At 41.1% G+C, this 25,834-nt stretch overlaps 1 protein-coding gene across 8 annotated transcripts in view; it reads right to left on the bottom strand.

The window, feature by feature from the left end:
* Positions 1–25,834, bottom strand: part of TLN2 (talin 2) — a 446,962-nt gene that overhangs the window by 213,058 nt on the left and 208,070 nt on the right. The window contains exon 4 of one of the 8 annotated variants that reach the window (XM_082383207.1): positions 13,461–13,791. The exons of the other annotated variants lie outside the window; for them this stretch is intronic. The gene's annotated coding sequence lies outside the window, so the exon portion shown is untranslated. The remainder of the gene's footprint in view (positions 1–13,460; positions 13,792–25,834) is intronic. 8 annotated transcript variants of the gene reach the window in all.

The following is a 25,834-nucleotide window of genomic DNA, read 5'->3' as shown; positions in this document are numbered from 1 at the left end:
ACTTCCTTCCTCTGACAAGTAAGGAAGAAGGCTCCTAACTCTGATTTTGAATTCTCTTATACACTAACTTATTCAAATGATTTGAGGCTGTTTACAAAAAAAAAAAAAAAAAAAAATAGAGAAATAAAAGGTCAGGTCTAAGAAGAAAAACAGAAGAAAAACAAAAGTGAAGGTCAAGACCAGGAGAACTGTGAATTATTCACCATTCATTTGGCTAACTGGGAATAAACGCATCCCATAATTTCTTCTGACCCTTGGTGACAAGCCTGTAAAATCCTAAGAAAGCAGATTCTTTAGGCTACTGCTGATGCTGATAAACACAAGCTTTGTCACTAAAGGCACACACCCCTGGGATGGGTACAGATAGACTAGCTTTTACTTGGGAAAAAAAGAGAGCTTTGTTCTACAATGATATGGGAAAAATATATTCAGTGTGTTCCAGACTGAACCTGGGAGAATGTGTGAAAAGAACTACACACACGTTCCCCCTCAGGTCACCTTCCTCATGCTTGTGCCTAATTTAATGCTAAAACAGCACACACCTGACTGAAGGCTAGCTGCCAATGTGGACTTCAGTTGTGAGGTGACAAGGCAAACCATCATGCCTGGTTTCACTTAAGAAACTGAAGAAATCTCCCACTCCCTGGCTCCACTTTCTTTCACTGAAAGGGTTTTCACTGCTGACCTCAGACGGGTGAATTCCAGGCTACAAACCCCCAGCACCATCATCACTCAAAAAGGTAACAGTGCATGGTTTTGGCAAGGACGGATTCTGAAGAAAACAGAGAGTATTAAAAACATATTCTTGCTGTTTCTCTATGTTAATCCATTAACCATAAATCAGAAGTGCATTTCTGTTAGAGCCCAGACCTAAAAATCTGGCACTTATGTGGAGAATGGAAACAAACCAAGGGATGTGACTAAATCTTACATTTCTGGAGATTCAAAGTCCATTAGCATATTATCAGAGTGCCAATCCCAGCAATTACTCATGAGATTAGATTTTCCAAAGGATCTTCATTTTCCATTGCTACTCATTCCAAGATCACCCTCATTTTATATCTAAAACTTGCAATGTTTCAGTTACACTTAACATAGCCTGTGATATCCCAAATCTCAGACTTAAGACATCATCAAGTCCAGCTTTCTACAAGATACATAAATCTTTGCTATAATTTTCCCATTCTCCCGAATGCCTTACCTACATTTATTTTTTAAATTTCTTTAATCAAAAAGAATAGCAGGGAACATATAAGCGATTATGTGTCTGGCACTGGTTCTAAGCCCTTTTTGTAGTCACTGAATCTTCACCATAACCCCATGCTAAGGAGTTTAGGCTTCACCCAATGAAGGCAACCAGGACACAGTGGTTACATGGCTTGACAGAGGCCACTGCACTGGGGGCTCTGCCTCCGACTGTGTGCTTTTAAAACAGAAAGAAACATGGAAAAATAAACGTAGTGCTTGGGTTAGGAGAGTGGTAAAATGGGTGAGTTGTGTATTGTTTTTTACTAACAAAATTTCACCGGTTGCATTATTACACGTCATACACTGAACTAAGCACTTGACTTAATGAGTCAATGAGAGAGTCCTGTTTGCTCTGGATAATCAGGCTTAAGAGGCTGTGTCTCCTAAGCAACAGGCACACACAGGTGTAAGGGGAGGTTTAAACCCAGATCTACCAGAATCCAGACTTTTTGTCTGGCCTCACCTCACCCAAGATTAAGCACTGCTAACATTCTGGCACATCTCCTTTGTGTTGTTTATGTATAATTTTAAGTAGGTTGAGATGATACATTGTATAGAATTCTGCATCGTGATGCTTTCTTCCATTCTAATAACACAATAATCATTTCCCACAATATTGCAAACTTTTTAGAAACATTGTTTTAAATAGACGCATAACACAGCAATGCAAGGCATCATAATTTACTTTGCTCTATCCTCCTTTTTGTGTAGGTCAGCTACTTGTTTTTACTATTATAAATAAGGCCATGAAAGGATTTTTCTATTTAAAAACTCTTGTTCTTTATTTCAGATTTTCTTAAGCTAGATTTTTTTTTTTTAAGGAACCATCAGTATTTTTAAAGAGCAACCCAGAAGATGTTAAGGCAAGAAGAAAAAATCTGAATGTACAGATATCAGCAGTTTGATTTATAGGTTAGCTAAATGAATATGCATTAACAACTGGAAAAACCAGTAATCAATCTATTAGATTTTATAGTTCAATCTACTCCACAGAATGAGTCTGCTAGCAAGGACTCAGGCTGCAAAGGACCCTATCAAATAAGTTGACAAAAGGCATGAATGGGGGAAAAACATCTGGCATGGGCAATAAACCAGATTATACAGAAAAGAGGCAGAGGAAAGATAGATGCTTAACATAAATTTTAAAATATGTTGCAAACAGTGGAAATGACAGACAGAAAAAAGGATTAGACTAGACTTTACTAAAGAAAATAGCATGGATGTGCCCGATAAATATCAATGCTCTGCTTTCTGTAAGCCCAAGTTTCAAGAACTGCCCAGTAGATCGAACCAGAATTACAAGAGAGATATTAACTAAACTGAAGTGCTCAGATGGAGTACCATTTTCCTATACTTAATAAAATAAAGCCAAGTCAAAAGTCCTGCCAATTTCATCAGTGAGTGATGGATAAGATGTACATTTCTAAATGACAAAACCAAATCAAATTTAAGTCTGTGTACAAAAATATTACTTCATCAAGAGCACTGGGAAGAAATAAACATGTCCCCGGGGCTATGACATGAAATGATGAACTCTTGACAGGGTGGGTGAATATAGCATAGTATTTTAAATTATTATTTTAAGATAGTGTCATATTTATTATCAGTCTCGATAACCTAAACTACTTGAAAAACGATTTCGAGAACAAATACAAAACTTAAGCTAAAGCTGGAAAAATAACAGAAGAAAGTACAGAGACGGGTCAAGACAGAGGGAAACAAAGGATAAGGCTCTCCAAAGAAATGGCAGGACTGAAGAATTTCCTGACTCTGAAAGTGTGAGTGCCTCATCTACAGGAATTATGCTACAAAATTTTGTCATCTATCAGTATTGGCTTATAAAATTGATACTCATCTTGTCCTCCAACAGAAACACCTAATAGAATGTTATAGGTTGAATTGTGTCCCCCCACCCTGCCCCTGGCTCCTGAAATTCATATGTTGACGTCCTAACCCCAAGAATCTCAGAATGTGCCCTTATTTGGAGATGGGGCATTTATAGAGATAATCAAGGTAAAAGGAGGTCATTAGGGCAGACCCTAATCCAAAATGATTGGTATCCTTATAAAAAGGGGAAATTTGGACACAGAGACATGGATAGAGGAAAGCTGATGTGAAGAGACATAAGAAGGCAGGCATCTACAAGCCAAGGGGGGGAGAGGGGCCTGGAACAGATCCTCCCCTTCTAGCCCTTGGAAGGACACCTTGATCTCGGACTTATAGCCTCCAGAAGTGTGAGACGGTCAATTTCTGCTGATTAAGCCACCTAATTGGGGGTTCTTTGTTATGGCAGCCTTAGCAAACTAATACACTTAGCCAGGCTAATTATGGTTCAATTCATATTTCAATTAGTCCCATTTTCCTAAATACAAGAAATTAGTACAACTTTGACACAAATTGACTAACAGCATAGTCAATATATGTAGTAATACATGTTTTGTTTATGAACATGTAAACGTAGGCACGGATGTAGCTACTGGTGTATGCAAAGGCATATGTATAATATATGGGTTTATTCTGCCTAAGGTCGCAAAAATAGTAAATGACGGGGGACTCTAACCTGGGTATATCTACCTTCAGGGTCCCTGGTGTTGCTAGAATACCATCCAACGAACTAGACTGCAATGTGGAAAATGCTTCTCATTGTAGGATACTGCGATTGAAGATATGTAGAATTTTGGATTCTTACAGGAAAATATGGAAGAGACTGTGTAAGTGTTTTATTGGAGTGGTAAAATTGTATTTTTTGAGTTTGATTTTTTTTTTTTGCCTTTAGTTATAGTATACACTATTTTTTCAGGAATTTAAATAAATTCAACTACAACACAAGACCACTTTCAATTACTCTAATCTTGATGAAACTGAATGGCTCTCTTCCTTGTAAGAACATCCCCTCCATTGTATGAGACAGGAAGCTCCCCAGGCAATTCCATTAAACAGTCCATCCCTCAATTGAGTTATTTTCACAACCTTCTCTGGAATCTCCCCCTACTTTCAACACAACTACTTTAAGTTGTAGAAATAACTATTGAGGCACAAGTAACTCATAGACACAGGATGAATCAGATCCAGGGCTATGGTGAAAGCAACGGAGCAGGCTGATAAGTGGTCAGTCACTTATAAGGTACAAGATACTGTGCTGAGAGCTTCGCGAGAAAAAAATGAGATGGAACAGGGCTGGACCTGCATACATGGGCTGAAATGCTCACAACACACATATGACCCACACCGAGAGAGAGGACTCCCCTATGAGCTAACAAAGAAGTTCTAGAAAAAAGTAGATGCAATGACAAGAGGACCAGAAGTATCTACTGGATGAAGACAGAACTTTGGGTAGAGTCATTTGGGAATAACATTAGGCTGAGGGTGAGCTATAAGCTCAGCCTTAAACAAAGGACAGGATTTGAGTAGATAAGGGAGAGGATTTGAGTAGATAAGGGAGAATGGTAGCCTTCCAGATGGTGTTAGGAGAAGCTACCTTTCAACCCCAGGGGAAGTTCTGCTCTTTGTTCAAGATTCAGTTTGTCACACCCCCTACTCCTCTCTCAGACAGTACTCACCACCCAGGACTAGTGACCACCATGACTCCAGGGCCTAGCACAGAGCCTGGGAGATGAGTAGGTATTCCATAAAGACTGAACACTGTGTAACTATTTCTGAGCCTACTTTTCACACATAATGATGGGCTCCTGGATGGCCCACCATTCCTCATTATCCTCACCACTGGGGAGACTTTCAGAACTATTTGATATACAGTTGGATGCAATTCCTCCATTTGACTTCCTTTTTATCACAGAGGAACAAGCATTAGAAAGAAATTATAACTGTTAAAAAAATTAGGCCATTTCCTTCAGATTTAAAAATACCATCTTTCAGCCAGTTTCAAGCATATCTCTTCCACTGTCTTGACTAATATTGAGACAAATCATGTTATGGAGAAAACAAATTTGGACTTGGAGTTAGAACACATGGGTCTCAACGGCAGTACCATCACTTAGGGTCTGTATGACCTTACAATTCCAGAGTTACAATGCATACCAAGTCTCAGTTCATGCAAAACTCACTTAAAATAACACATAGCAAAGATCTTGTCGCTGGAAAAGTCTAACCACAATATTTGCTGCTACTATTATTATTAACACCTAATATGCTGTTTGGATAAAAATTTAAAATACAGCATTCTAAAAAGGTATTCCTCTCCGCAAAAGAGATACAAAGACAGATAACTGATGGTCGTTTGGCCAGTGGACAGGGTAGGAAGGGTAATGGCTCTTCAATGAGCACCAACTTAACATGCCTTGCTTGAGGTGTTCTCTCCCCACCTCACCCCCTTACCTAAAAGGTGGCCAGTGGGATAATTTTATGACTCAGGTAGGTTTGTTTTGTTTTGTTTTTTAAATGACTATTTTTTAAAAATTATTTTTATTTATTTGGCTGTGTTGGGTCTTTGTTGCTGCACGCGGGCTTTCTCTAGTTATGGCGAGTGGGGGCTACTCTTCGTTGTGGCGTGCGGTTTTCTCACTGCAGTGGCTTTTCTTGTTGTGGAGCATGGGCTCTAGGTGCGCGGGCTTCAGTAGTTGCGGCACGTGGGCTCAGTAGTTGCGGTACACGGACTTAGTTGCTCTGCGGCATGTGGGATCTTCCTGAACCAGGGCTCGAACCCATATCCCCTGCATTGGCAGCCAGATTCTTAACCACTGTGCCACCAGGGAAGCCCTATGACTCAGGTAGTTTTTAAATGTAGAAAATTTTTAGACTAGCAGGGCAGTGCTGTGGCTACTCTAGTTCTTAAGTCTTACATAGAACTAATCAAAAAAGAGAGACAACTGAGTTTCAGTCCCGACTCTGCTTCTCACTATGGCAGGAAGCCAACTACTTCAACTGGAATGGTATACAAAATGCTCGCTTCTTTAAGAATGCATTCATGCATTTATTCACTCATTCAGCCACATATACTCATTGAGTGCCATTACTAGACCAGATGCTGCTCCTCGGACAGAGAGGACCCCAACAAGCAGTACAGGGTGATGAGTTTGGAGTAAGAGCTGATGTCACTCTGAACAGCAAAGTCCTTCCAGTGTCTAAGTGATTGTAGGATGAAGTCAGGGCTCTAAGAGTTCAGGTGGCTGGGAGTTCTCGAGGTTCCTGAAGGGCTTTAAGATTAGTTTGGGTCCTTCGCAGGCAAGACTTAACTGGGTGTGATTCAGTCAGAATGGGAATGGCCTACGGCACAGGCAAGCAAGAACTGGCCACCCTAAACACCTCCCCACACAGTGGCACAAGTCCTCAGCATGACACTGTGCCCTCTGTGAATGATCTGTCTGTAACAATTGAAGGCCAAAAAACAGCTGCTGGAGTGGTCTCAAGATCTGTGAGGACGGGAGAGAACAAGTAACTTCTCATCAGTATTCATGGGGACTTTGTGGCCGCTGTGTCTTACTGGTGGCCTCATGGCAGCACCCGCTGTTATCCCTGTGGGCTCTCACATCACCAAGGCTCCCAATGAAACTGGAATTGACAGGTTTTATCATCATTACCAACATATCATATATATAAATATAGCTATTAAAAAATACCTACTATCAAACTCTCACAGTTGAAAAAAACGATAGATGATTATTTGTGCTACAGAAGGCATCCTGACGTAACTGTGAATTCACTGAGCAAGCCCTCTTAAAAATTCACATATTGAGTCTCATTGTTTTTCATCAAGTCCTCAGGGGACTGCAGCCTTTAACTCTGGGTCCCCCACCAAAGATGGTCTTAAGGGCCCCCAGACATTGCTCAATCTGCTCTTTTATTTCAGTGATCTCAACTTTCTCAGGGTTGGTTCTGATTTTAAAATTCCATGGCCCCATGTTTCAAGAAGATTTTATGTATTCCCCAAACTACATACATTTGTAATAATCAACTTTCCAGTTTCCGGTCACAGAAGACCTATCCCTGATCAGAAAGTATAACCACCTTCTCCACACTGGGCTGCAGAAACTCAAGCCAAGTAAAAGAGCATGGCTTTCCCTTTGCTCACCTGCCTGCCTTCAGGATTTCTGAAATTCAGAAAGCATGCTCAAGGCCTTCCAAGCAAGGAGGCATGGCTTTGCTTCCAAGCTCCTTCCCAGGCCTCTACCCTCCCCAAGAAAGGTGGATGAGCACCTACTGGGGTTGGGCTCTGGGTTGCTCTGAGGATTTCCATCCTTTATTGTGGCTGTCAGACCAGGCGCATGGGAAGGGCCACCCAGGAAGGGCTGAAGCCAGGGCTGGGAGAAAGGATGCATTAGGGAAGCAAGAGATACCAGGTCCAGAGAGGGAGGGGAAGGAAGCTGGGGGACACATGGGAAGCTGTCAGCCAAACTCATCTACGTATTTGGCTTTTTGGGAGCATTCAATTCTCATCCATGCTTCTCCTGACTGTTACTATCCTGGGTGAGAGAGGGCTGGCTAAATATTGCAATGCCCCAGAAAAAAAATTTTTTTTAATGAAAAATCCTTTTGCGTTTTCCCCTATTCTGTTTACCTTTGAAAGACATGTATAAAATTTACTGAGAAAAAAGTCTCTTCATTCTCTCCCCCCACCCCAGTGGTGACTCTCTCCATGAGCCAGTCTAAATGTCAAAAGAAAAAGGCATCTTCTCAGGAAAATATAAATATTTATAGACAGCATTACTCCATCACTCCTGAAATGTTAAACAGAGCTATTTCTCTTCTTTATTGATTTAGTTATGTGGTACATAATAATCAGAAAGCAAAAAAAAAAAAAGGGTAACAGTAGAACTCAAGTCATTAGGTCATGCATCAAATAAATGGAGACCAAAAATAATACTCATTAAATCTCTTTGTGATATATCCCCAGAGAGTGGTAACAGAAACAAGAAATCAATGTCAAAACAAACCTAGCCTCGGGCCACTGGAGATTGGCTTCTCAAGTACTTTCTTCTGTGATGAGAGCATCCAAGTCTGTGGAATTCCTGCTCTGAGATATATGCTCTTAGAGCTAATTTCCCCAGCTGACTGAAGGGCCAATGGGAAAGAGTTGAAATGTAGGGGGTGTAAAGTCCTCACTCAGCTCTGAAAATATTTGGCTGGCCCTCCACTTTCCTGACCTCCTCTAGACCAGAGGACTTCTAAAGTTTCAGGTCTGTTTTGTGGACCCCTCTTATGATACCTAAAATTGGGTTCTACCTGCATGATCAGTCTTCTTCCCTAAGTGATAGCCAGCTTGGAATAAGAATTATGATTAGTGAGTATGATATTTGCTATGAAAAGACACGGAGGAACCTTAAATGCATATTATAAGGTGAAAGAAGTCCATCTGAAAAGGCTGTGTACTGTGTAATTCCAACTATATAACATTCTGGAAAAGGCACAACTATGAATACAATAGAAATGTCAGTGATTTGGGGGTTGGGGGTGGAGTTAAGCAGAGCACAGAGGATTTTTAGGGCCGTGAAACCAACTCTGTATAATATTATAAGGATGAATATGTGTCATTATACATTAGTTCAAACCCACTGAATGTACCACACCAAGAGTGAATCCTTAGGTAAACAATGGACTTTGAGTGATTATAGATTTGGGCCAATGTAGATTCATCTTTGGTTAAAAAGAAAAAAAAATTTTTTTTTTACTCTGTTGAGTGATGCTGATAATTGGGGAGGTCTTGCATGTGTGGAAGCAGGGGGTATATGGGGAATCTCTGTACTTTCCTCTCAATTTTATACTGTTAATTCTAAATTGTAAATCTAAAATTTCTCTTAAAATAATTGTCTTTAAAAAAATTTTTTTTCCTGTGAGATAAAATTCTTAAAATTCTCTTTGCTTGGGTGTATACCTAGGAGTGTATATACCTAAACATAATTCTATGTTTAATCTTTTGAGGAACTGCCTGCTTTTCCAAAGCAGCTGTACCATTTACATTCCCCACCAGACATGAGGATTCCAATTTTTACACATTCTCCCCAACACTTATTATCTGTCTTTTCAATTATAGCCATTCTAATAGGTGAAGTGGTATCTTATTGTGGTTTTGATTTGCATCTCCCTGATGACTAATGATGTTGAGCACGTTTTCATGTGCTTATTGACCATCTGTCTATCTTCTTTGGAGAAACAGTTATTCTAATCCTTTACTCCATTTTAAAAATTGGATTATTTGCCTTTCTATTGTTGGATTATCTGACTTCTTTGTATATTCTTTTCTTATCAATATTTTATTTTTTTATTGAAGTAGAGTTGATTTACAATGTTGTGGCAATCTCTGCTCTACAGCAAAGTGACTCAGTTATACACATAGAGACATTCTTTTTTTAATATTCTTTTCCATTATGGTTTATCACAGGATATTGAATATAGTTCCCTGTGCTATACAGAAGGACCTTGTTGTTTATCCATCCTGTATATAATAGTTTACATCTGTTAATCCCACACTCCCAGTCCTTCCCTCCCCCACCCACCTCCCCCTTGGCAACCACAAGTCTGTTCTCTATGTCTGAGAGTCTGTTTCTGTTTTGTAGATAGGTTCATTTGTGCCATATTTTAGATTCCACATATAAGTGGTATCATATGGTATTTGTCTTTCTCTTTCTGACTTACTTCACTCAGGATGACAATCTCTAGTTGCATCCATGTTGCTGCAAATGGCATTATTTTGTTCTTTTTATGGCTAAGTAGTATTCCATTGTATATACGTACCACTTCCTCTTTATCCATTCCTCTGTTGATGGACATTTAGGTTGTTTCCATGTTTTGGCCATTGTGAATAGTGCTGCTATGAACATAGGGGTGCATGTATCTTTTTGAATTATAGTTTTGTCCAGGTATATGCCCAGGAATGGGATTGCTGGATCATATGGCAATTCTATTTTTAGTTTTCTGAGGAACCTCCACACTGTTTTCCATAGTGGCTGCACCAACTTACATTCCCACCAACAATGCAGGAGGGTTCCTTTTTCTCCACACCCTCTCCAGCATTTGTTATTTGTAGACTTTTTAATGATAGCCATTCTGACTAGTGTGAGGTGGTACCTCACTGTAGTTTTGATTTTCATTTCTTTGATAATTAGTGATGTTGAGTATCTTTTCATGTGCCTACTGTCCATCTGTATGTTTTCTTTGGACAAATGTCTATTAAGGTCTTCTGCCCTCTTTATATATTCTTGATACTGTAGTGTCCCTTGATGCCCAAAGTTTTTAATTTTGATGAAGTCCAATATATTACTTATTTTTCTTTTGTTGCTTGTGCTAATGGTGTAATATTTAAGAAACTGTTGCCTGATCCAAGGTCATGAAGATTTACACCTATGTTTCCTTCTAAGAGTTTTATAGTTTTATCTCTTACATTTAGATCTTTGATCCATTTTGAGTTAATTTTTTACATATATGGTCTGAGGTAGGAGTCCAATTTCATTTCTTCTCTATCAGCTTTTAAAACTAAGAAATAGCTTTCTGCTAACTTCCACTGAATGGCAGAGGTGGAGAGAAAGGCTAGAGAATTCCAAACCCAAGATTAATTTATGAGTAGGAAGAGAAGATAGCAATTGAACTTTACCTGATGGGTCTGAAATGACCTTCAGCAATTGTAGAAATCCAGTATTTTGAGCATTGAGGTGGAGCTCAGTGCTCTGTGATTTTCAAATGACCAGCCAAGTAAAGGAAGACTTCACATTTTAAGGGATACCACTTAAAGCCAACAAAATAAATAAAGTTACTGGATACCAGTAATATAGCTTGCACTGTTCTAGCCCCTAAGGTATAGTACACATATAAACATACATAAGACACAGTCACTCACCCTAATGGCTAAGCTTGTGAAATAAGGCTGGTCTTCCAGGAAACAGTTCAAAGAGTGAAATAGTTCAATTATATAAGCCTTTGGATGAAAAACAGAGGTCAAATTTCTTTTAGGAGATATATCCTATTTGCTCAAGCCAACAGGTCTAGTGAAATATTCAAACAGGGCACAAGCTTTTTGGGACACTAGATTTGATTTTACAGTCTTGTTAATAACCATTCCAGCAACTCTTTTTATGTGTATTATACAATGGACAACCACCTCATCAAATAAACAAAAAAGAAAACTTCCTGACTTTGAAGACATAGATAGAAGAGATTCTCTGAATAAAGAATGATGGGAAGAAGCTGTTAACATGGTCTCTACATCCTCAATTACCTTTAGACTGTGTATTCGTAAGAGATTTTTCCAACACTTGAATGGACTCTCAGTTTTAACTGACACTGGGTCTTTAACATTTTTAAATAGCTTGATATTTGTCTTTTATTGGGCCCTCCAAACATGACAAAAGTGGAGAAAAGGAAAATATACTCAAAAACATATTTAGGAATATGTGGGAAGAAGAGCAGAAAATATGCAAAATCAATATACCCATTACTCTCAAAGGAACAAATGTTGCGCAAGAACTGCTCTGAGCCAGGCTCCTACAACCCAAGTAAAACCTCCTCCTTCAGAGAGCTCATGGCTTAGTACCTCAGAATGTCAAGGAAACTTCAGAAAGTGCCTCAGCTGGGAGAAAAAAAATCCACAAAACAGATATCCATACAGAAAGGTGGGCCAAAAAATACAAAGTGGTAAAAACAAAAATCACAGCTGGTAACACTCAGATACCTTCTAAAGCTCAGCTCAGGGTTCCTCTCTGAATCACCTTAGAAGAGGAGAATCACCTTAGAAGCAGTACAATCTTGGAAAGTGTCACTTAAGAGGGACATGGAAGTACCATCTCACAGAGACATGGGCTCACCATTTATGATCATCCATTATGTGTCAGGCATATAATGTTTATCCCATTTACCCCATCTAGGGACCACATAAAGTTGGTGACACCAAGGAAGTGCCAGAGCCTAGATATTTAATTTAGATATCTACCTAAATTTTAGTCCACCACCAAAATGACTGATGGAAAATTGAGAGTATCACCACCGTACAGGTAAGTCACCAGGATTGTCTGGGGCTACCTTGTAGGTTAGCAGGGCAGGGAATTCCTCAAGTAGGACAAGACACAGTAGAATATGATCATCTTATGACCGATTACTGTAAGGTCAACCAAGACCCCCCTCCCTGCTCTGATTTTACAAGAAATAAGCAACTTTCTGCTCTAGTGTTTGTTCTAATGAGTAGATTGGTCCTCCTAGGGGCTTCCAAATAAAATGTCCTCTCAAGAGGTCTCCCTGAAATAGGAGACCTCTTCTGTCATTTCACATCTACTTGGTTCCAAGGAACAAGGCTTTATGGAAGGGAGACTCAATTTCCCATTTACATCGGCCATCCGATTTTCTTTCCCCATACTTGGTATACAGAATCATCCAACCCTTCTTCTAATCCTAGATCTTAGTTATGAGGATCAATTATCAAGACTTTACTTAATATCCAGACCTTCCTTTGAAAAATGTCTCTCTTTTAGAACAGGCTTAGAGAAAGCATATAGTCTCTACTATAATTCATACATACTTATAATAATTTCATTTAATTCAACAAATACTGATTACTTCTTGAAGGTTCTACTGTGTACAATGTTCTAAGTATTAATATTATTTCAACTTTTGCTCCTGTTTCAACGGCATTGCCTAATTGGGATTTTGCCTATACAAGGCACTCCAGGAAAACTATGCAGTAGAGCCTGAAGCTGTTGCTTTAAAAGGCTGAGGAAGCCTCGGTGGGCATATGAATACTTTCAAAACTACAATCATTTAATCTTATCCCAGAATTATACAATTTAAATAGAGCAATGCTTAACAATTAGCATCACTGTTAACCTTAAGTTTCTCAGTGTAAAGAGCCCTAGGATGCTAGCACAATTATAAAATTCTCATTTCCGTATCAGAGTTTTAGAAAAGGAAAACGTTCACTTTCCATGTTGATAGTCCATGTGTGATTTCTCCCTTTTCATAATTTCCTCTATTGAAAGCTAAAGTCATAGCTCAACCAGAATCTTAATGAATGAAATTCCAGTGCTAAATACTTCAAAATTCCACATGACAAGGACAACAAACAATGTGACCCCTACCTGGAAAGAACTGAGAGGAGAAAACAAGCAAGCTGAAAAGTGCCTAATAAAAATCATTCATTCTAAAAGTTTCTACAAGATGCTTCCTTAAAGAACCCAACCTCAGGGAAATCAGAAAAGGCAAAGAAAATTCATGTACTTCATAATGATACTGTAACAACATTGTAACCAGTTTTTTAAAATTAATTAATTAATTACTTTATTTATTTTTGGCTGCATTGGGTCTTCGTTGCTGCGCAGGCTTTCTCTAGTTGCGGCGAGCAGGGGCTACTCTTCATTGCGTTGCACAGGCTTCTCACTGTGGTGGCTTCTCTTGTTGCAGAGCACGGGCTCTAGGCGTGTGGGCTTCAGTAGTTGTGGCATGCGGCCTCAGTAGTTGTGGCTCGTGGGCTCTAGAGCGCAGGCTCAGTAGTTGTGGCACACGGGCTTAGTTGCTCCACGGCATGTGGGATCTTCCCGGACCAGGGCTCAAACCCATGACCCTGCACTGGCAGGCGGATTCTTAACAACTGCACCACCAGGGAAGTCCCTATGACCAAATTTTTAAACTCAAGTAAGTAAGGTAATTCTGGTATAGCTAAGAGACAAAACCCTTAGCATGTATCCAGTACGGCTCTATTTTTAAAATAATGCCTCTGACACACAGCCGTTCAATTTCTATGTTAGCCTCTAAAAAGCACAAATCAATGTTTCACAATATGATTCTGTGCATGATGAACCTCTTCACTTATCTCAAGGATAACTGCAACTATTAAATATTATTCTATGAATACAAGGTAATAGCAGAAATGAAGACTTAGCTTACCTAATTCCCTCCTTGGCTGGCTCCCAAAATTCAGCAACTCCCTCCATCAGGAGGAACAAAGACAGAGCAAGACAGAAATGGAAATATCTATAAAGGCTCCTCATGATGTAAGTGACCGAGGTACTTGGAATACAACCCTACGCTGCCAATGATACAGAAAATCTAATATCAAATTATCAAATCTTCCTGCACATCCAAGAGGATGAATAAGCCCCTTAAGATTTCTCATTTGCCAAGAAACAAAATGGTCTACCTACTAGAACTGCATTAGCCTTCGTTGATAATGAAATTTTAAAAGGCATGTGTAATAAAGGCATGGCTAGCATAAGCAAGCATAAAGCAAGTTGTTCCTTGCTTCTTTTACCACCAGCATTTACCTTAGTCCTTCCTTTCAACCTTCAAAATAATAAGCCCACAATCCTATTTTAGTAGGGCAGAGTTTAAAATACTTATGTTAATATAACTGAATGTCTGCCAAGAGGAAAAACATTGGTATCTGTCCTTGTGCTAAAACTCATCCCACACTCCTCAAGCTTTTTTCCCCTCTATGCCCACCATTCAGTATCAAACATGATTCATGACATCTTTAGTTTCATCTATATGTCAGCTTCACACCAGTGGCCACAGATACCTAATCCAACTAAAAGCTCTTATTTATAACTTCCCATGTAGCGATACATGGGCCTCTAAGAGCTGTGTGTGCTTGGACAAGGCATTTATCAATCTGAGTCTCATTTTCCTGCTGGGTAATAAGTGGTGAGGACCAGGTGATCTCAGAGTGGCCTGCCACCATCCAATGCCTTATGTCTGGGTGCACATCTTTCCTGCTGGCTTGCCCGTATCAGGGAGAAAGCTAACTTCAGTCTTGGATTCTTAAGTTCATTTATCTCAAGAGACTCAGGATTTGAAATTAGGAAAGAAAATAATAAAAGGCAGTAATGAGGATGTTTGTTTATTTCCCACACTCCAGTCAACAGTGCTTTGGCCTGGGCCTTTGACTGCAAACTTCCTGGGGCAAGAGACCTGTTTCGGCTGATGTCAGTAAGCTATTTATGTTATTATTCCAACAAAGTGGAATAATAAACACCAAATTTTTAAAAATTTTGCTTGTTCAAATGGATGAAAATCAACAAAAATAATTGTCCATATTTTCCTAAGCCACAGAACACAATTCTAGCAGATACTAGGTAGAACTGTTATTCTGAAAAATTGAGTGTCAATAATCTTGAAAGCTTCAAAGGCATGACCAGATTCTGTTAAAATCTGTATTTACATGTGCTAATGCCTCACACGTACTCTTATCTGCTCTTATCCAAATGCTCAGAAATCATTAGGATGAATGGTTTGAAGTCAAGGGCTGTAGGAAGACACATGCATGAGGGAGAATGTGGAACCCGCCCACTGTTCAGAACAGAATGTGAATGGATTTTGGAGGGAACTCAGGCCTATCTTCCCTGTAGCCTCCACATCCGCACACTCCCTCTACTGCAGAATCACACAGGAGTAGCCCATAATCATCCAGCATCCATTCCCATCTGCCCACTTAGATCTCTGCTCTCCAGCAAAATGACATCACCAGGGTACAGTCGGCAAGCCAGGCTGGTGATAGGGAAGCCCAGATTGCCTGGATCTGAAAGAAGACTCTTACGGTTTAAAAAGACAGCTGGCTCCATTTAAGATTCCTCCCTGCCCATCAGCCTCAGCCCATGCTCCCCCTTTAATCCCCCAAACATATGCTGTGGGAGTTCCTGTCCTCTCCCTGCCCTTGCCATTGCACGGGAGGCTAGCTGCTCCCAGCAGCTGCTGGCTTCCTCTTGGCTCACCACTAAGTTCTAACGGAATGGATGCTGAAGACCAGCTCATGGCAAAAGGCATTTCCTCAGATTCTTACCCCTAACCATAGCCTACACCCACTTACCGAACAACTAAGTCTCTGACAGTGAAAAATCCTCAGCTTACACTGCAGCCACCAAAGCCTGACCATAGCCAGTGTAGGTGAGGGGGCGGGGGCGGCGCCACTACAGGCCAGCACGTCGAAAGGTCCTAGTTCTGAACAGGATGACTCCAACTTGGAAGCGATCTCCTAATGGGTTCACTGAGGCATGAGTAACCAGAAAAGTGGGTCAGGGACCCGAGTCATAGTCTGAAGGCTTATATGCACGTGTGCTAGCAAAGCAAAGCTCCAGGGTTCTGGATGGTTTGCAAGATGCAAACAATGCCATTGGCAGATGGGTCCTCCCGCTACTGCCCCCACCGATACTCCCACATCAGCCTTGATGACCAGCACAATGACAATAACCACGCCTGCATCTCCCAGTTATCCCCAAAGGCAGCCGGAAAAACAAGTCATCTCAGATGCTATCGGTACAGCAGTTTTCAGGTCACCATGCTCCAGCTGTCCAAGGCAACAGCCTCTGATTAAGATGGGCTTGATTTTTCTTAGTTGCAATGTTTTTTTTTCCTATTTGGTCAATAGATGTCACATTAATGTGGGTTTTTAGCTTTTATACTTCTCTTTCTTCAACAACAACAAAAGAGTCAGATGTCTTCTTGCCTTTACTCCATCATGTGCTTATGCTTATGTACATAACTGTACATGCACACACACTTCTGACATAACAAGCAGGACTGCTAAGGAATTAAGTCAGCACTCTAAGCACTTGAAGACAATCTGACAAAGCAGCAGAGGAAAGCTGTCAAAGCTTATCCATTTCTTTGGTTTTTCCCTCTTAACTGTGATAGTTTTTTCTTCTCTCTGCGCCCCCCCCAAAGAGAAAATCTTATACCTTTCAACAGCCCAATATCTGAGCCAAAGCTACAAAATAGCACACTCCCATGTCCTATGTCATTTGAGACCTTCCCCCTCCAAGGCCCTCCAGGGTCAAAACACTGCACACCTTCTTTTGGGCTCACAAACAATAAGATTTGCTCAGAAGGGCAGAGGTGGCTTTACTCCATCAGGTGAGAAGCAAGAAATTTCCTGAGTGTCACAGTAACTTTTAAATCCATCAGAAACCATCTAATACCAAGTTTTTCAAGCATCAGAACAAATATGGAAATATGACCATTTGCAAAGAGCAAGCATTGCAAGTCCAACAGTGTAAATCTTCCTGGATCTAAGGAAGGTTAAACCGGCCATTTAAAATCAGCGCCAAATCAAAACCACAATGAGGTATCACCTCACACTGGTCAGAATGGCCATCATCAAAAAATATACAAACAATAAATGCTGGAGAGGGTATGAAGAAAAGGGAACCCCTCCTGCACTGTTGGTGGGAATGTAAATTGAGACAGCCACTATGGAGAACAGTATGGAGGTTCCTTAAAAAACTAAAGATAGAACTACCATATGACCCAGCAATCCCACTACTGGGCATATACCCTGAGAAAACCATAATTCCAAAAGATACATGTACCACAACGTTCACTGCAGCACTATTTACAATAGCCAGGACATGGAAACAGCCTTAATGTCCATCGACAGATGAATGGATAAAGAAGATGTGGCACATATATACCATGGGATACTACTCAGCCATAAAAAGGAACGAAATTGAGTTATTTGCAATGAGGTGGATGGACCTAGAGTCTGTCATACAGAGTGAAGTAAGTCAGAAAGAGAAAAACAAATACCTTATGCTAACACACATATATGGAATCTAAAAAATTGGTATTGATGCACCTAGTGGCAGGACAGAAATAAAGACGCAGACGTAGAGAACAGACTTGAGGACACAGTGCGGGTAGGGAAAGCTGGGGCAAAGTGAGAGAGTAGCATGGACATATATACACCACCAAATGTAAAATGAATGGCTACTGGGAAGCTGCTGCATAGCACAGGGAGATCACCTCGATGCTTTGTGACGACCTAGAGGAGTGGGATAGGGAGGGTGGGAGGGAGGATTAAGAGGGAGGGGATATGGGGATACATGTATACCTATAGCTGATTCACTTTGTTGTACAGCAGAAACTAACACAACATTGTAAAGCAATTATACCCCAATAAAGATTAAAAAAAAAAAAACAGCATCAATATATTATTTCTGAGTGGAATGCAAAACTCCCTTGTAGCTTTATTGTGAAACCATTTGGAGCAGGGCCCTTAAGGTACATCCTCGGGCCCCTGCTGATGTATCAGATCCCTCACTCTCCTCTGTAGTTAGGGGAACAGTGGAAATCCTGGATCTCAGCCATCATACAGTTGACTGGAAAGGAAAAATTACAGTAATATCCCAAGCAAAAAACCAACTAAGGGTAGATCTAACAAGAGTAGCAAACTTGATGGGTCACTCTTCAATGGAATGGCCAATGAACAGTTCTTATGAGTGCATAAGCCTCCCCACATATTTTACTCTCTTTCCAGCCTTATTCCCACCCCAAATGAAATATATGAACTCAAAGGAAAAACCAAAAGTTCTATGTCTAATGAAAAACTGCCTAATGATAACAGTCAACTTGCTAAGAAGCAAAGGATTAGAAGGCAATGTATATTTTGAATTCTTGTCTACATTAGGATTAGCAGTAAGCCCAGAGCTGACTGTATACCACACAGTGATCTCAGTTGGTGCTGGCATGGATTAGCTATGATTTAAATTTAAGGTAAGATAGATTTACATTCCATAAAGGTCTAATATTTCATGCATGAACCACAGAGTGAGCTTGCAACTGTTATCTTAGCAACACAGCCAGCAAAAGCTCATTCACAAATTTATACTTGGTTTTGGTAAACAGAACCATCACCAGATCCCTGGGTAAACTATACAAGAGATGCTCACTTTTTCTTTGACTTAAAGCTCTGAGATTTTCAAGGAAAACTGAACAAATGATTTTCCACATAGATGAAAATCAATAGCCCCCCTTCATATTTAGTCATGGAAAATCATGTGGAAAATAATCATGTGGAAAATAATCATGTGGAAAAAATAACCTATACTCACCTGGTTTGGGACTCCCTTTCCCAAAGAGCTTTGCTGCCACTGGTATGGTCATGTTTAATTCCTTTCCACTCCAGCACAGGTTTATCTTAAAGAGGGCTTGTTAAAGTCTCCACTGTCCATTTAAACAGTCACTCCATATGGATATTAAGTAAAGCAAATCCACTTAGTGATTGCACCATGAGGAGGGGAGGCCATATTGATCATCCTGATTAGCCCTGTCAGCTAGAGTAAGGAAGACTGGCTGGCGCTAAAGGCCAGCTGCGCAGGGTACACAGACCGAGACAATGGGCAACATCGACGGCCTCTAAGCAATTGGTCTGGGCAGTGATGGATGTCATGGGAACAGCCTATGGGGTTATTAAGGGTATAGAACTGGCCCAAGAGAAACCCAAATTCCATTTCCTTTTATTAAGATAAAGTTGGACTGTCCATGACACAGTGCAGGACTAAGGAAGCTTTTGTCTCTTTTATCACTGACACACCCAAAAAATCAATTCATATATTAAATAAGTAAAAACTCAGGAGTGTGTGTGTAAGACAGACATTACAAAATGCTACTCGTCTGTGTTTTAAATTAAGAACAGAATTATAGAATTCCTCAGTAAGCACAAGTATATATTATTTAATTCTATGTTATTTAATTTGTATCATTAATTGCATTCTTTAAGGGAAGAACAAGGAGCCAAGGCTCTCTCTGCATCCTTTTGTGCATATCAAGGGGTATGTGCTTAGTAGGTAAGGGAACGATATATCACACTGCAGCTCTCACCATATAGGCTAGACTGAATGGAGCCTGCCACATTCTTCTAGACTAGAAAGAGTCCTTCCAAAGTTGCAATTAAATGGTTGAAATCAGAAATGATCAGAAAAAAATTCCCCTGTATTTATATGTACACCCTTCCCCATTTCTTTCCTTCTGTGCCCCCCAAAGAGGTCTCTACTAACTACTTAATTGTATAATCTGGAATCATTTTAACTTTCTGGTCCTCAATTTCCAAATTAAGACTAATAATCATTTTCACATTAAGAATACCAAGGCCTACAAACCACAGGAACACCCTGAAGACTAAATCAAATAAGTTATGCCTGGTAGAGTTCACATTTGAAAGATATTATTGTCCTTCCCTTTGCTCCCCATCCCCCCATCCAGCACTTAGCCCCATCAGACCCAGAAAAGCTCAGCTCATGTGGAGCACCTTCTGGGAAGGATGAAAGAACATGCTTTCTTCTGGACACCAGCCAGGTGTTCCCGCATGTGCACACACAACATCTACAGCTAGCAGAGCAAGTCTCTGTTCCAAATTGGCTTTATGTCCTGAGCCTGTCTGGGCTGGGAGACTCCTTTAGTAGAATTAGCTAGAAATTCTGTGTAGAGAAATCTCTGGATTTTGCCATTCCTTTTGAGCACCTAATAATGAAAATATGAGGGTCTTTTATATTGGGCCAATTCCTCTGTGGTCAGGGAGCTCTTCCGAGCAAATGAGGGAGCTCCTGTTCCAAGAAATCTAGCCAAAGAGCATCAGGAGGAAGAGCAAGACAGCAGCATCTCAGGAACATTTCTCAGCTACTTTACCACCTCCACGACCACTCCAGGTGCACATATTACTGCTACACAATCAAGTTCCACAGGATGAGGACTTGACTCACCTTGACTTAAGCTTCCAGAATACATCTGAGAATGTGGGGCTGGGGGTACACACAGGGAGGATGAATCAACGTCCTCAAGATACTGCATTTTTATCTCTAGTGACCAAAAGAGTCATTTCCCCCTTCAAAGACACTGTTTTCAGTAACTGCACATCAACTTCCCTTTGTCCTCATGCTAACAGTGTAGGGCAGTAGATTGTGCCCCAAATTCTGTGATTCCCAGTGAACATGCAAAAGGACACTGTCGTAGAGTGTTATCTGGCATCCTTCACAGGGTTTTCATCTTGTTGGTTGGCACTCCAACCTGAGTCCTTGAGCACTGAAGGTGTGAACAAATACATACTTAAGAGACGCAATCGACTGCTTACGTCCCAAGGTGCTAGGCAAGCAGGTTTACGGAACTTGAAAAATCACTTTGGTGGAACAACAAAGGCAACAGGCATCTAGCCCCACAGACCATTTCCTACAAGTTAAGATTAAAAAGACCATGGGAGGGACTCACCTGGTGGCGCAGTGGTTAAGAATCCACCTGCCAATGCAGGGGACACGGGTTTGAGTCCTGGTCTGGGAAGATCCCACATGCCACAGAGCAACTAAGCCCGGGAGCCACAACTACTGAGCCTGCGCACCACAACTACTGAGCCTGCGCACCACATCTACTGAGCCCGTGTGCCACAACAACTGAAGCCCGTGCACCCTAGAGCCCGTGCTCTGCAACAAGAGAAGCCACAGCAATGAGAAGCACACACCGCAACGAAGAGCAGCCCCCGCTCGCCATAACTAGAGAAAGCCCGCGCGCAGCAACGAAGACCCAATGCAGCCAAACACACGCACAAAAAAAGACCATGGGAGCTCCTTCAAGTGGTACAGGATTCTAGTAAATTGCCTTTTACAATATACTGACCAAATTAAAATGGAAGGCATACCAGACACGGGAGCTTCTTGCATATGGAAAATTTTACTGCATGAAGTATAAACATTGCGGTTTAAAACCTGCTAACCTCACAGCATCTCAAGCTGAAGGTCAGAGGTTGACCTTCAATCTTTGCCATTTCGTATTGGTTATTTTATCAGTTCCCTAGAGCTGTCATAAAAAATTACCATATAATGAGTATCTTCAAACAATAGGAATTTATTTTCCTATAGCTACAGAAGACAGAAGTCTGGAATCAAGAGTTGCTGGTGGGTCATATTCCCCGTGATGACTCTAGGGAGAATCATTCCTTGTTCCTCTCAGTTTTCTGGAGGCTCCATCTTTACATATGGCATCTTCTCTGTGTGCCTCTCTTTCTCCTCTCCTCTTTTTATAAGGACACCGGTCATCAGATTAACCTAGTATGATCTCAACCCTATCTTCAAGTAATTGCATCTACACTATTTCAAAATTGTGTCACATTCTGGGATTTCAGGTAGGCGTGAATTTGGAGGGGACACTATTCAACCCAATACAGTTATTAATGAAAAGTCAAGTTGGACTCTTATGGCAAGGATTACCTTGATATAAAAATACTTTCTGCAGAAATAGGAAAGTACAGAATATATTCAAAGCCATCAGAGCTGGATAATGGGACATGTGAGAGACTCATCTAAGGAGATAAGCTGAAGTTAAGCTAAGAAAAGCCACAATTATGAGTAAGCCCACATCAACAGCTTCCCCATTTCTCTCTCACCTTTTGTTAAGGGAACAGAGAACGGTGTTGTCAGAGCCAAACGTGGAAATTATATGACATTTTTCAGGGGCAAAAAACCGCCGGTCTACTTCCTTCCCCCACCTCCAACCCAAGGAAGATTATGGACAGCACACAGCACATTTTTACCTGGACTCATTGCTACACTCAGTTAAAAATCAAATATTTCGGGGCTTACCTCGTGGCGCAGTGGTTGAGAATCTGCCTGCCAATGCAGGGGACACGGGTTCGAGCCCTGGTCTGGGAAGATCCCACATGCTGCGGAGCAACTAGGCCCGTGAGCCACAACTACTGAGCCTGCGCGTCTGGAGCCTGTGCTCCGCAACAAGAGAGGCCACGATAGTGAGAGGCCCGTGCACCGCGATGAAGAGTGGCCCCCATTTGCCGCAACTAGAGAAAGCCCTCGCACAGAAACGAAGACCCAACATAGCCAAAAAAAAAAAAAAAAAAAAAATCAAACACTTCAGCATCCAGGCAACATAACTTAATCCAAACTGGGAAAAGAAAGCAGGTAATAGTATAGGCCAGCTCCTTTGCTTTTCCAAGTTACTCTGAAAAAATTAAAAAGCACAACTGTTCAATCCTCTAAACTAGCTTCTATGCTGTGAGTTTAACTTGTAGAGTTAATATTAACTCCAGAAGGAAAGCCATTTCAATCACGCATGTTTTCTAACTGAACCTTTCTTCTGTACACATAAAACTGGGAAAGGTTTTCAACATCTTCAGCATAATATTTCACTCTGAAAACTAACACATCAGGAGAAACAATCTAGAAAGATTCAGAAGACCCTTCTACAGCTGCAAGTTCTCCAGGTTGCAGGAACAACCACCTTCATTGTAAGAGAATGTTTCCAAGAGGGAAACTGTTGAATGATTAACTCCCCCAGCTCGCTGCTCTCCGTGGTCCCTCCTGTGGGTAGACAGAGACTCAGGCTGCATTCAACATGGAGTCCTGGCGAGCAGCACACAGTACCCTGGCTGCAGTGGAAGAGTCCATGCCCGCATGAGTGCCTCCCAGAGCACACGGGAGCATTTTAACACACAACCAGTTCACAACTGTCACACCCAAGCCGTCTGGCCAAAAGCCCCTACGAGGTCTTCTGCCAACACTAGGGGTCCACAGTCTCAGTTATCACCTCACAGGCTCCTGTGTCCACTGGCCTGCCTTTGTGTCATGGGGGCAGTCAGTGGGGAAGACTGGAAAGAGGAAGAGAAAAACAAATACCGTATGCTAACACATATATATGGAATCTAAAAAAAAAGAAACAAAAATGGTTCTGAAGAACCTAGGGGCAGGATAGGAATAAAGACACAGACGTAGAGAATGGACTTGAGGACACAGGGAGAGGGAAGGGTAAAGCTGGGACGAAGTGAGAGAGTGGCATGGACATATATACACTACCAAATGTAAAATAGATAGCTAGTGGGAAGCAGCCGCATAGCACAGGGAGATCAGCTCGGTGCTTTGTACCTAGAGGGGTGGGATAGGGAGGGTGGGAGGGAGACGCAAGAGGGAGGGGATATGGGGATATATGTATACATATAGCTGATTCACTTTGTTTTACAGCAGAAACTAACACAACATTGTAAAGCAATTATACTCCAATGAAGAGGTCAATAAAAAAAAAAATACTCAGTAAGATTTACCAAAAAAAAAAAAAAAAAAAAAAAAGACTGGGAAGAGGGAAGAGAAGAACGGAACAAAAACTTTTCAAATCTTGTACCAGGAAATGGTCGGTGACATCAGACATCGGCCCTATCACAGTATCTAAACAAAAGGTGAAGGTGGGTGAAGAAATAGGAGGAAATTTTAAAATTCAATTTCAAATTCAATAAAACTCTGTGAAAATGTCTCTCACAGTCTTGGGCTACTATGACCCCTCCACTATTACTGAGGGGGAAATGCGTAGCTAAACAATCACCTGAGATGTGAATCAGTGTGGATAACTTGACCTCCACAATTCTCCTTTCTTTTCAAAAAAGGACTTTTCATCTGGAAGACTACAAACTCTGTTCCTAGTCCATACTTTACATGCTATAGCATCTGTTTCCCCTTAATAGAAGGTGTACATTGCTTCCTTTACATCTTCAACACTAAAATCTTTCTCCCCTACTCTATGTATTTGATTTAGATGTTCCTAAAACCAAAATGAACAGAAACCCCAAAGGAGCACCCCTCAGTGTGACAGACACTTCAAACAGTTCAGCAGTCAGAGGCGCAAGGTGGCGGCCGGGGCGTGTCAGGCAGCCTCTGGGATCCAGGTGTGACAGCCCACACAGGGCTGCTCACAGAGGCATGACAAAGGCAGAGCGGCAAGTGCATCCCCTGCTTCTGTTTTAGTCGTGTTCCTCCTTTCTTCAAGTCTGCTAATAGCTCTTTATAAATGTGCAATCGATGTTAAGTGGGTACCTCAGCATATTAGATCAGGGAGGTGAAATGTCGGCGTCACTTAGCTGGGGGAGAGAGCAGACTGAGAAGCCAAAACCAGGAAGCGATCACCAAGAGGCATTCAAAGGATGGCTCTCGAGGGAGAGCATGCCAAGCACGGGCTTCACGTCACTGCCCTCACTGTCAGGCAGACCCCCTGGACTCACCCGTAACTCAGATGTGGCGAGTGGACTTGGCCTGGCTAACTTCTGCCTCCTGCTCAGACACATTTCTGCTGCTGTACTCTTTTCTTCAAATGCATTAAGCTGACAGGTTGGAAGTAAAGTAGCTGACCTCACTCCTGAGAATGCCTGCGCATTGAGATTTATAAACTGACAGTCCAAACAATCTGAGCCCCATGAAGCTTTGCATTTAAATCCAAACTCCACCCAGGACATTTTACGGGCATGTGGCACTCCATGGCCTTATCCCCTTTACTAAGCGGTTTAAAAACCTTCCCAAAGATGCACACTTGGGTGACACCTTCTCCTCCTCCAGAGCCAGTTCGGATGGAAAGGATCACACAGGCCATGGATAGGAATACGTCATCTCTGCACTGCTCTTCTGAAAAAGTCATTATTCATGAAGTGCTTTCTAAGAAAATAAGATTAATGAGACAACTCAGAAACTAGATGAAAAGGCAATAGCAGAAGCACCTTGTTTACTAAAGGCTGGGTATAATGATGTTAAGAATCCAAGAGACAAATGTTCTGGTGAGATAGCAAAGGCCTCAGACTCACACAAGATTCCCTGTGAAATTACCAACAGAAGATGAAAACTGGGGAGAAACGTGCAACAGCTCTAAAAGCTTGGGCTGCATCCTATCTAGAAACAGTTATCTGGGGAGAAAATATAATGAAAGCAGTAAAAAAAATGTTGCAAAAAAAAATGAAAACTCATCAGAGAGTAAACCCACAATAAAGTTGAAATAACTACATCCTCACCGTGGTAGGAGACATACAGATAAATTACACAGACACGATATAAAATGTTCATATGTGATAAAAGTTTCACCAAAATTCCATGGGGAAATGAAAGAATACTTAAAAAGTGGTGCTGTGGAAATT

The sequence above is a fragment of the Balaenoptera borealis genome (genome assembly GCF_965194805.1).
Source record: "Balaenoptera borealis genome assembly, chromosome: 3".
Taxonomy (NCBI): Eukaryota; Metazoa; Chordata; class Mammalia; order Artiodactyla; family Balaenopteridae; genus Balaenoptera; species Balaenoptera borealis.
This window is presented reverse-complemented; position numbering and strand designations above follow the sequence as displayed.